Source organism: Vigna umbellata, chromosome 1, assembly GCF_029865625.1.
Source record: "Vigna umbellata cultivar VRB3 chromosome 1, Vumbellata_1.0, whole genome shotgun sequence".
Taxonomy (NCBI): Eukaryota; Viridiplantae; Streptophyta; class Magnoliopsida; order Fabales; family Fabaceae; genus Vigna; species Vigna umbellata.
Genome location: NC_142165.1, coordinates 20,077,428 through 20,090,180, shown reverse-complemented (window position 1 = coordinate 20,090,180; position 12,753 = coordinate 20,077,428). Strand labels below are relative to the sequence as shown.

Genomic DNA, 12,753 nt, shown 5'->3' with positions numbered 1-12,753 from the left:
TAATATTGAAAATTGAATTAAATGAGATTTCATTACATAATAATATGTGAAAATTAAATACACAATGAAAACTGCCAAAAACAAATCTATGAAATATTAATTAAATTGATGTAACATCCCAAAAATATAGCATAATACTATATCATAAATTAATCACATATAACAATATGTTAGATAAGTTCTTCAAGAGTTAATAAAGTATTTAGCAGTATCCAAAATAACTATAAAACTAAAAACACTTTACAGATTATCATAAGTTTAATACAAAACATAGACATAAGCCGAACGACTATACAATAGCCTATATAAACCGATCGATTTACAAAAGATAAGCTAAGACTAATGATTGAACGGTCCTATCTAAGCTGCAACATCCTCGCCTTCCAACGCTTGTTTCACCGAACAATCATCGCCTTCTGCTCACATCCACAGGATGATCATTGCAAGAGAAAAGGTAACCAGACGGACAATACAAGACAAAACATGAAAGTAGGGTAAGCTAATGTAATTTAATTATAAACATATCTATACATTTCATACAAGTTCAAACCATGCAAACCGAACGCTACCTCATGCCAACACCAAATACAAACAATCGTATACAAAATGAATACAACAATTTATATATAAACCGAACACTATGACTTGACCATCCAGATTGTATGAATATGTAGCTACAATTGTTCTTGCATTTGTGGTAGTGTAACAACTGACACCAATCAACCTACTACCCAAGGTTAATCCCATAATATCTACCTCGGCACACTGAGGTGGTAGGACCTTCTGCTATTCTCACAAATGAAATATCTCTCTATGTGAGAATGATACTCATAGAATTTCAGGATGAACGCTAACTTTGCAATATCCATATTTATACTTTACAATTCAATAACCATCCACGAGACATTCCACCTTGGAATTCTCTTCCACAGTATTTGAAAGCACAATTCTCATAAATTAACATAAAAAATCGTTCATCAGTTATATTTTCACTCATAAGACAAAGAGAACCTGTGAACGTTGGAGACCGAACACCTTCACACTACCCAAAAGATGGAACCAAACGGTCCATAATAGATACAACTGAAGAAATTGTCTAATGTAATTACTGGCTGATCACTAGAGAAAAACCGACCATTAGAAGCATAACTCAACCCTAAGAGTTTTTAAAACGAACGCTTAAAAACTTAAATCGAATGCGTATATTTCAGACTGAGCGCTAGTACAAGACCGAACACTACCGAGAAAGACCAACACACCTAAGATCGAACGTTCACTATCGGTAACATTAAGGAGACTAAACCCGGTTGATGAGCGAGCAGGCCGATCGCTATGACTACCGAATACTACTAAAACCGAACGTTAAACGTAGTACGACTAAGAACGAATGTTAATACCAACCCGAAGACTGCCGAGGTCGAAAACAAGTATTTTTAAAATTGAACGTCAATACTAAACCGAACAACACTAAGTTAAAATATCACTACAAAATCGAATAACGCTAAGCCCGTTTACATGACCTGACCGAGCGTTCAACAACGAGTGCTCTGCTTTCTACATAATTCTACAGAATTTCTCAACTAGTTCACAAGTCTCGACAATACATAGAAATCAATCCAACATCAAATTATCCATACATGCACACGTCCAACCAATAATTTCAAACATAAACAAACATAATTAAATTACTAGTTTCCCTTACCTCGAATAAATGTTGACGAATCGACAACTGTATCGAATCACACAAGTAATATAAAATGGTAAGATCAAGTATTGTATCCCAAAGGACTCTCGGTACTAGACAGTCGTGTGTTAAACTCGATTAATTAAGACTTAAATAAAATGAGATCATTGGTTTCAAATGCAAAGACAGAAAATTAAATATGAATGCAGTTTGATCAATAGCAAAATAACACAATGATAAACGAATTTTGTTTAATATGAGATGAGTATGTCAGTGAAAAGGAACCAACCAAAGGATCAAAGACAGAAAACAAATTCAGAGAAGTAGATGATGAACACATGCAAGCTGAACAATGCTTGCATGTATAAGAAAATACAAAAACTTCAAAAAATGAGTGAATTTAACTTACCAACTCTAACTACAACTTGATTGGTGAAAAGAGAAACTCTTGCCACCAGGAAAAACTAAGGCACAACCTGGTTGATGATCAGAAGAAGGAAAATGTGAGAATTTGTAGAGAGAAGGAGGAGAATTTTAGAGAGAAGGAAGAGAAAATAAAACTCAGAAATTTGGAGAGAAGAGGTGCATGCAGAAAGTGACTTCAAAAATTTGAAAAGTTTACTTATATACTACCGTAAAAAACTGCTCGGTCCAATCATCTACATACACCTGGATTACACCTTTCTCTGAATTTAATGGTCTGACAATATATATATATATATATATATATATATATATATATTATTTTGATAAAAAAAATGGTAGCTACTTGTAATTTTTTTTATTATAAAATAATTTATATACGCTTCTTTTCTTTTTTAAGATAATTAATCTGAAGCTAAATATTCTATTCTTGAATATTCTTTTTCAACTATGGAATAGTTTAAAACCATTTCTATCTTATACGAAATGATATGAAAGTCATGGACACTTGTCAATGGACGGTTACTAGAAACAAACACAAAAATTTCAGCCAAATTAGCAAGACAAATTTAATTAATTAACTTTGATTCTAATATATCTATGATCATTCACTCGTTATTTATTATACTTATAAAAGAAACCATAATTTAAAAGTTTTCATGGAAAAGAGCCAATAGAATAAGCCAAGAAAGACAGACAAGCATTTCACTAAAACTGCTTTGGGCTCCACTTGGCAAGATTAACAAATGTGTGATGAGTATTTTAAAAGTTTAGGAAGAATTCCAAAAAGAAAATGGTAAATTAAATGAAAGCTTACTTATTGATAAAACTGTCGGGTTGATTTTCTTGAACTAAAGGCTTTTGGTAAACTTTAATGTTTATTGTTAAGGAAAAAAATAATTTGACAAATTTTTTACACTCGTACATTATTTTTCATCCTATCATTAAAAAAATATTAAATAAGTGAAAGATATATACAAGAATACCAAAACCATACAGTGGCCAAAATATATTTAAAGAAACTTTACTTTATTATTTTAAAATTTAGTATAGTTAATTCTGATAGCATCGTTAAAACTGATAAATTACAAACGCAAGAGCAAAACGACAGAGAGAGGATGATGATTATTAGGAATCAAATTACACACACATTAGGATAAGAAGGACAATCATCATGCATGTTTAGTAGAAAGCACTGGCAACGACACTTTTTGTTTAAGAACATTAATAACCTGTTCTGCTGTTGGTCTTTCCTTATGGTCTTGTAGGGTACACCATATCCCCACAGTGAGCAAGCATCTCATTTCACTCACATCAAAATCGCTCTTCAATTTCTCATCAGCAGCATTCAAAATCTTCCCGTCAACATAAAGTTTCCACACCCAATTCATCAAAGGCACATGATTATACTCCTCATCCCTGTAACTCCTCCTTCCACATGCTATTTCCAAAGCCAACACCCCAAAACCGTACATGTCTGATTCCTTGCTAGCCCTTCCTTCATTCACATATTCAGGAGCAAGATATCCATATGTCCCCACCACCCTTGTCTTCTGACTCCTCAATCTCGGATCCACCAACTTCGCCATTCCAAAATCACTAAGCTTAGCATTGAAATCGCTGTCTAACAACACATTACCAGGCTTAATATTCCTATGAACAACACACTGCTCCGTGTCTTCATGAAGATAACGAATTGCTCTCACCACACCTAATGCTATGCAGTACCTCACATCCCATTTCAAACTCCTTCTGTTCCCAAACAGATGAGTCTCAAGGCTTCCATTATCTAAGTACTCCATAACTATCAATAACTCCCCTTCCTCCTCGCACCACCCAATCAACTGCACTAGGTTTTTATGTATAAGCCGGCTTATAATCTTCACCTCGTTTCTGAATGTTCTCTCCGAATCTTCCACGTCTGAACAAATCCTTTTCACCGCCACCACACGCCCTAAATCACTCATAAACCCTTTGTAAACTTCTCCATGCCCACCTTCTCCAACTCTTCTATCATCTGCAAACCCGTTCGTGGCTGCAACTAACTCGTTGTAACCAAACCTTCTAGGCGTAGCTTCTCTGTCAAAACCAAATTCACCCTCCTTTCTTCTCTTCTTGATCATCCAACACGTAATACTAACAACCACCGTCGCAAAAATAATAGAGCAAATCACTGCAACAACCACTACTTTTCCCCGACCCTTGTATTTTGTTGTGATGACATTTTCTTCGTTTGGTGGGGAAATTGTTAGATCCAGACTAGAACTGAATTCCCAGTAATGGATAACGTTTTCCTCAATGGACGATCCGGTTGATCCTGAAAAACCAAGAGCGACCCACTCTGGTAGAAGCTCCGCTAGGTCGATCTGGTGGGAAAGATAAGCGTTAGGCGTAGAAGAGGAACTATTTATATCAAAGAACCACGAAACAGCAAGGAGTTTGGCAGAAGCGTTGTACGTTATCAACGCATGCCCCATGTTCCCTCTGTTGTTCTCAATATCAAACTTGGTATAATTGAGAGATACCACAGAGCCATTGTTGATCCCTACGTGCTGAATTGGTGGGTCTAAGTCGTTTATAAAAGTGTCAAATTCGACAGCAACTATGGATATGTTTTCACCGTATAAGCCGAGACCGTAACCAGTTTTGTCGGTTTCCGGAATCTGGTAGGAAAGAGGTGCGACGTAGAAGGCAAAGCCGTCACCGTAAAGGGAATTAGGGGATTGGATAGTGAATGAAAAACGAGTTGAAACATCGGTGACTCGTTCGTTAGAAGAGTTTTTGAGGTGTAGAGGTTGGCCATAGATTGCTCTTCCAACTCCACTGTAGGTGAGTGGGTTGAGTAGTATGCTTCCGTTCTCAATCTTAGCTACGCCTGCGTATCCAACTAGGGCTGCACTTTCAGAGTCTTCAAAGTTAGTTATACTGAAGGAGAATGGTTGAACTATGACTATTGGAAGGATAAGCAGAAGAAAAGTTGTCGAGTGGTGGGAATTTTGTGAGGTAGCTAACATGGTTTTCTCTGACACAGTATACTGGGTACGAGGATGCAAGTTCAGGTTTGTCTTATATGTCTTTGCAGGTTCCAGGGAAGACACGGAAGAAGATGATTCACGCGAAACTTGCATAAATCACGTAGTCACCCCCTAACCACACGTTTTGAAATGGTCATGATTTTTTGGAATGATTCTTGAGAATTTTATTTCAAAACGAAAACTTCCTAAAATATTTGTGGATAAAATATTAAGATGTTATAATGTAATTAAATTTTAAAATAATTTATCAATACTACTAGATTTGAAGAAATAGTTCAGCTACTGACTTGAGTTTCAGAAAAGAATTCCAGGTAATGTAACCGAGGATTGATATTATTTTCACAAATTGGCCATAAAAAATAAATAAATAAAAGAGAATTTTGGAAATAGAATGACATATATTTACATTTATTTGTCACGTACCAAGGATAAAATAATGAATTTTTATAATTTTCTTATAAAAAAATAAAGTAAAAAAAAAAATAACATCAAATAAATGTAAAGAATTTATGTATGCGAAAATATCACTCAGAATACTTGAAATAATGAAACGTGAGTTTCAGAATAAACGCCATTTTTATAGAAATTTGTGTCTATATATAAAATAAAGCCAGAAGTAAAAACAAGTTGATATTGACCATATTAATTAAACTAAACAAACTAGATTGAAATAACTAAATTAAATGGCAGAAAAATATTTATTATTAGTCATCTTGAAAATATGTTTGATGAAGGATGTCTCTGGCAAGATTTTGGTAAAAATAAAAATATCCACAAGTTGATGAAAATTTCTGGTTGAATGAACTTAAGAATTGTTTTGGTAAATAGAATTGTAGATCTCCAAATGTTTAGTTTTCTCATGATAAATAGGATTTAAAGCAATCTCAATGATAGTTTATTATCACATTAAACTTAAAGCAAAAGTATTAGTGATATGGAAGTAAAGTAAGATTCTTCAGACAAGTTATTTCAAACAGCTGCCAGAGCTCGTATTCAACATCAGTAGAAGATTTATATATTGATAATGTTCTGCCTTTTTTATTTTTTATTCCCAGAAAGTTAAAGAATTGCCCAAAAATCTGCAGAATCCCGTAATAGATTTCTTGATATCAGGACAGATATCACTGGTGAGCATGAAGTCTAGTATTAAAATATATTGTCCGGTATTTAAGTATGTTTTATATCAATTTATAATATATAAGTGGGTTTAAATTTTACTTTATTAAATTTAAAGTTCATTTCTTAATGAAGTATTAATAATATTCATATGATAAGTACGAGAGTTATAAATAAATTGATAAAGTTTGTACAGAGAAACATATGTTAGGTCTTGATGTGGTAAAATATAATAGTGTTCTATGTTTTGGTATTGATCAGGGTCAGTTAACTTAGTACCAGAATTAGCAACAAGTATTAAATGGGAAGGATGAAAAAGAAGAAGAAGATAATAATGTAGATGAAATGGCAAGAATAAAATGCAATGTTTTCACAAAGAAAAAATGAAGACTACAGTACAACTTTAACGAATATTAAGAGTAGAAAAAATTTTTAAACCTCAATTATTAATAAAATTGACACATAAAAGGCAATTGGTTTTAGTTATAAAAATAATTAAGACCTAAAACTCGATCCTCAGTAACAAACTCAAAATTTTGGTGAATTTTTTAGTCTTTGTTATTTAGAACTGAAAGCTTAAAAGTCTTCATCTTCTATTTAAATACTTATATATCTTTTCTCAGATAAAATAGTTATTTTTTTTTTTGAAATTTTAAGAACCTTTAGATCTTAGATTTTAAGAATCAAACATAAAAGTTGATAGATTTCAATTTTTCAAAAACTGAAATTTATAAATTCATAAAATTTTCAAAATTACAATATATTTATATGTTTTACTCTGTAACTAAAGCATCTAATGCGATTTTAAAAATAAAAACTATACTAGTATTTTAGCATTATTTTTTTTTCCACGGTTGGATTATTATATTTGTGAGTACCCGAATGTTTGAGAGAAGATTTGTAGACCTAAGGGATTACTCTAAGAGCAGGCTACGAAGAAAAATCGAATTCAAAATATTCTAAATATGAAGCTAGGTAATTCTTAATATTATAAATCTAAGTCTAGACAAAAATTCTTATAAATCAACCTAAGCATACACAAATTGAAATATTTTTATATACCTTTTTTTATTTCTATTTTTAGTAATGTAAAAGTACGAGTGATCGAGAATGGCGTAGCTATCCGAAGCGTGTAATTTATGAGTTTCTTCCCAACATTATGTGATTATTCAATTAAATATTTTTATGTTGTTCTTAATGTTTGTTTGATCTAACTAATCAAAACACAATTTTATAATATTAAATGATAATTGGAAAATTCTTTTATAAATAAAGATGTAGAGAAGATCAAACCCACGACTTGAAACGAGGACAAGAATTACCAAGTCACTTGTAGATATTTTTCTCACCCAAAATAAGTTGAATCCAATTTCTTAGATGTTAATTAAGTAAAGAGAAATTTTGTGCATAATTGAAGGTGAAAAGTTGTTTGAAAATGTGTTTTATGCAGAAGTTATTAGTATGGTTGATGAATGCAATTGGTTAACATAGAGATAAAGTCTCTTGTACCATAGTCAAGTCTATTGCTCATATAAGTGGAGGTTCTTTGGAGGGTTATTTTGGCCTACATATGGACCTTGACAACAACTCTTAGTCTTTCTTTTGGTTTACCTTATGACTATGGACCTTTTTCTTTTGGCCTGTTTCGATTCCTTGTTGATGGAGAGGGAAGGATACAAGAGAAGAAAAAAAAAGTTGTTTAGATGAAAGAATTAAAGAATGAATGTAAGACCCATTTAAAAAAAAAAAAATAATAATAATTTATAATTGTTGTGGTTTTGAATAATTAATTATGGTGTGAAAAATGTATAGTGAAAGTTGTTTGACCCAAAATTATTGTGATAAGATGTGTTATTTCATTTTGTTGCATAATTAAGAATATTTATTGTTATATGATAATAATATGATGTTAAAATATTGAATATATGATTTTAATATTTTATTTTAATCTATTGTATAACTAGAGTATATATATCAATATTTTGTCAAGTTAGAATATACATCTAGTATATGAGTTTTCTATAGTAAAAATACTCATTATTTTGACTAATGAAAATATACCATATTAATTTTCTCTCTTCCATAATGAGACTTTCTTCTTTTTTTCCCATTCACTCATAATGCATTTCTTTTCACCTAACAACTTTGAAATGTTGACTCCACTCAAAACTTCTACCCAATGAAACCAAATAGGACAAACTTACAAAAGTAGAAATAATGGTGTGGTGATCATTAAGCATAGACTAAGGGGTAGTGGTTTCTTTGTGGTAGGAACCACCAAACACTAAGGTAGGCTGCTGATTTCAAGGTTAAATGCATGGTTTCTTACCTTAATAAAACTAAAGAACACAAACTAAAACTTAGGAGAGATTGTTGTTGGAAGTAAGCAAAGGAGGAAGCTTGAGATTTAAAGCATCAAGAGTTGGAAAATCTTCATTGGAAAAGAGGTAGGGGAGCTAATCCTTTCTTGATTATGATCATGAATATGAGTATGCATGTGTTAAAATTGGTAATGGTAGTTATATATTGACTTGTGTAAAATTTGGTTTTCAAGATTATAATCTCTCATTTTCGAGTTACTGTGGTGAAAAATTTCTATTAATTGTTTTCACCGTTGGATTTAGCTAAAATTTTAGTATGTGAATCCTAAGACCTATTACTAAACTTTGACCGTTCGGATTTGAAAATAGAAGTCTGTAATTGGAGAAATAAGTTCTGCAAGATTGAGTAAATTAGTTACCCCTGTAGTTCTGTTACTGAGTTGTCTCGGTATAATATTGATTCTGACCTATTGGACCGTTAGATCAACCTCAAAATTTGATATATGATCCCTAAGACATATTAATACACTTTGACCGTTCGGATTTGCAATTAGTAGTCTGTACTTGGAGATATATATCCTACATGTTTGAGTGAATTAATTACCCCTGCAGTTCTATTACTGAGTTCCCTTGGTAAAATATAGATTCTGACTTATGGGACTGTTAGATCAACTTGAAAATTGGATATATGATTCTTAGAATACATTATTACAGTTTGACCGATCGGATTTGGAATTGAAGGTCTATGTTTAGAGAAAGAAATTTCGAAAGTTTGAAATATTTGATGAACACTGCAATTCTGTTCTTAAGTTATAATGGTAAATATTTTATATATATTCCAAATTACCGTTAGATTGAGTCCAAACTTTAGTATGTAGTTCATAAGACATATTAGGTGATTTTTACCGTTCAGATTTGGAATTGGATATCTGTGCTTAGAGGAATAAATTCCGCATTTTGAGTTAAACCGAGAACCACTTAAATTTCTGTCTCTGAGTTACCTCGGTAAAACCTCCATATCTACTTAGTTAGCCGTTGGATTACCATGCATTTTTAGTATGTTGTTCCTAAGAGATAGTGGAATACTTCGACCGTTCGGATTTTAGATCGGAGTTACAGATTTAGAGATATTAATTTCGTATCTTCTCAGGGATCTCAATACTGCTTAATTTATGTTTTTGGATCATTTATACAAAAATTATGATTTCCGCCTCATTAACCATTGGATTGGACTGAAACTTTTATCATATGAGTTAAACATGCTGATTATTAGTTTGATTGATTCAGATCTGTAATTAATGATATGAGTGAAGAAAAATCTTTTCACGAAATAGTAAATTTATTTTGCATTGAGTAAAAAACTTGGATAATTATATCCTTAGATTGTATGTGTAGTTGTATTTTGGAGATTGGAGGATGAGTAATATAATATATTATATATTATAAAATTTAATTATATTGAACATTCTGAGTTGTCATAATTATTTGAGTTAAATCATGAATTGTAAATAAGTTGATGGTAAATTTGGATGAGTAGTATAGACATTATTGCCATAATTGTAAATCTGAATTTTTATTTATTTTCCTACGACTTTGGTAAGTCGAGAGAGGAAAGGTTTGAAGCCGGAAACTACTTTGGTAAGTAGGTGGGAAAATGAGAGGTGAATTTAACATAAACCGTACTACTTTGGTAAGTAGGCTGAATATTACCTTGTTGTGCTACTTTGGTAAGTAGACAATATCACCTTATTGTGCTACTTTGTTAAGTAGGCAATATCACCTCATTGTACTACTTTGGTAAGTAGACAGTATTACCATGTTGTGCTACTTTGGTAAGTAGACGATATCACCTTATTGTGCTACTTTGGTAAGTAGACAATATCACCTTGTTATACTACTTTGGTAAGTAGATAATAAAAATCACCTTGTTAGATTACTTTGGTAAGTAATCAGTATATCATGGTTATACTACTTTGGTAAGTAGACAGAATGATTGTTGACTGCTGTGCTTTGGTAAGTAGGCAGATTAATAATATGTTGTATTGACTCTAGTGAATCGACTGATGATTTTGACTGGAGAAATATTATAAAGTATCAGTGTAATAGTTGGTTTCTGAGTATGTTTGAGATGTATGTACTTGACTGATTGCCACACTTGTGATGTTAGTAAGATTGTGGATGATGTATATTTCTTGAATCGGTTAGCTCACCCTACTGTTTGTGTTTGTGCATGTGAATGCGATGATCGTATAATGTGTGATATTATACGGGAGCAGAAACTATATCAGATGAATTAGCAGATGGTTCTGGACTTGCTTAGAAGATGAGAGATCTGTGGGAAAAAGGAGACATGGGGAATTTCTAAAATAAATCTGTTTGAATTTCCGAACTGTGGAAAATTTTAAATTTCAGAAGTTTATGAACTGTGTGGGATTTTATTTTCAGAAGACTTGTGCTGTAATAAAGAACTTAATATTTTATGGGTGTTGAAATTTGTTAAAGAAAAATTATATATGTATTTTGTGGAATATAAATTGTAACGCCTAAATCGGGGTGTTACAATGAAAACAAGTCAATATCTTTTTTTAACATTTGATTCATACATAGAAAAATAATTCATTAAGTAATATAAATTTCAAAGATTTCCATGATTTAATTTTAGTAATGATATATTTGAATTAATATTTAAAAATAACTAATTATAAAATAACTAATTTATAAAATTGAAAATAATATCTTTATTTTATTTTTTACAAATTATTCATAAAATTAAATGAATATAAAGAATAATTAAATTCTAAATATAATTTTATGTTTAATTATAACTAATTATGTTTTAACTCTTCTTTAATTCATTCTTTTTTTTCATATTGGGCCATTTTTGGAATTGGGCTGGTTATTTTTCATTTAGGTTGCAACATTTGACAAAAAAAACAAATTCTACATGCTATAAATTTAAAACATTTATAACTTCATGAGTTTGAAGTATTATGATTCCATAATATAATTTGCTAAAAATTTCTTTCCTATTTTCTTGTCTTTAAATAACCAAACTTGACAAATCTATGCTTAAAATTACATCCGTACTTACAATGATGCATTGAAAAAGAAATATGTTTTTTGAGTACAAAATAAAAAGTGAATAAAAGAAAAAATAGTTAGTTCAGTTTATCTTCTTATTTTTCTGTCAAATTTTGTGTTAACGGAAATAAAAATTAAGAAAAAGAGAGAGTGATAGTGAGGGATGGGAGCTTGCTGCTGAGAGTGAGAGTGAGAGTGAGAGTGAGAGTGAAAGTGAGAGGAGATTGGAGTAGGGTTTTAAAAAATAAAAAGTAAAATTGGTAAGAATAAAAAGTAAAAAAGATAAATTTAAAATTTAAAAAAAATTGGAGAGGTGTAGAGAGAAAATCACTCGTGAGCAGAAGTAACCTGGGAAATGGTCCATTCGGGTTGATTGAACTTGTACATTGGGCCACTGGGATTGGGCTGCGATTAATTGGGACGATGCCGTTTTGTGCTGGGTTGTTGCTCCCTTCGGGGTGCTTGAGTAAGGGGTTTCACCCTACACTTCCAACCCTTTCACTTTGCAGCCCGAACTTTGCTAAAAGACTTATTTGGCCCCTAATTAAAAACTGTTTTAATTTTTGTAGGAACCAAAAAAGAATCTGTCAAAGATTCTTCATCAATTTCAGTTCAACTTTTGTGGGTTTCTCTCTCTCGGATCTCACTTGGACTCCTTCCTCATGCACAAAAGCTTGAACTTCCTCTTTTGAATTTCCTTTCCCTTCGCGCAGCACCACGCACACTTGTTCTTCCTCATTTGGATTTTCTTTCTCATTCTTTTTGTAGCACAGGCACGCATACAAGGTTGTTGTTTTCATAGCACAGAAACATTCTCTTTTGCGCACACTAACAACTTCATCTTTGTCATTTTCGGATTTCAGTTTCTCATTTTCTTTGCTCTGTTTCGCAGTCACAGAGGCACAACTTCCTCTTCTTCTTTGTTGAGCTTGTTTTTGTTGGTGCATCCAATCACTGTTCTTCGTCTTCTTCCTCCATTTTGTCCTTCGCGTCTTCGTTCCTCTCTCTCAAAGGTTGGTTCATTGTTTCTTAAATTTATTTTGCATGCTTGTCATGTTTGTTGATTGATATGTAGATTGGATGATTAGAACGT

General features: G+C 31.9%; 1 long non-coding RNA gene and 1 pseudogene across 1 annotated transcript; one reads left to right on the top strand and one right to left on the bottom strand.

Annotated features, from left to right (window-relative positions):
- Positions 1-3,205: 3,205 nt before the first annotated feature.
- LOC124841915 (L-type lectin-domain containing receptor kinase IX.1 pseudogene) lies at positions 3,206-5,266 on the bottom strand (annotated as a pseudogene).
- A 3,150-nt stretch (positions 5,267-8,416) lies between these two features.
- LOC148204871 (uncharacterized) lies at positions 8,417-11,097 on the top strand. Its single transcript, XR_015782366.1, has 2 exons — positions 8,417-8,705; positions 10,856-11,097. It is a non-coding gene; the product is annotated as an uncharacterized LOC148204871 (long non-coding RNA).
- Positions 11,098-12,753: the final 1,656 nt, after the last annotated feature.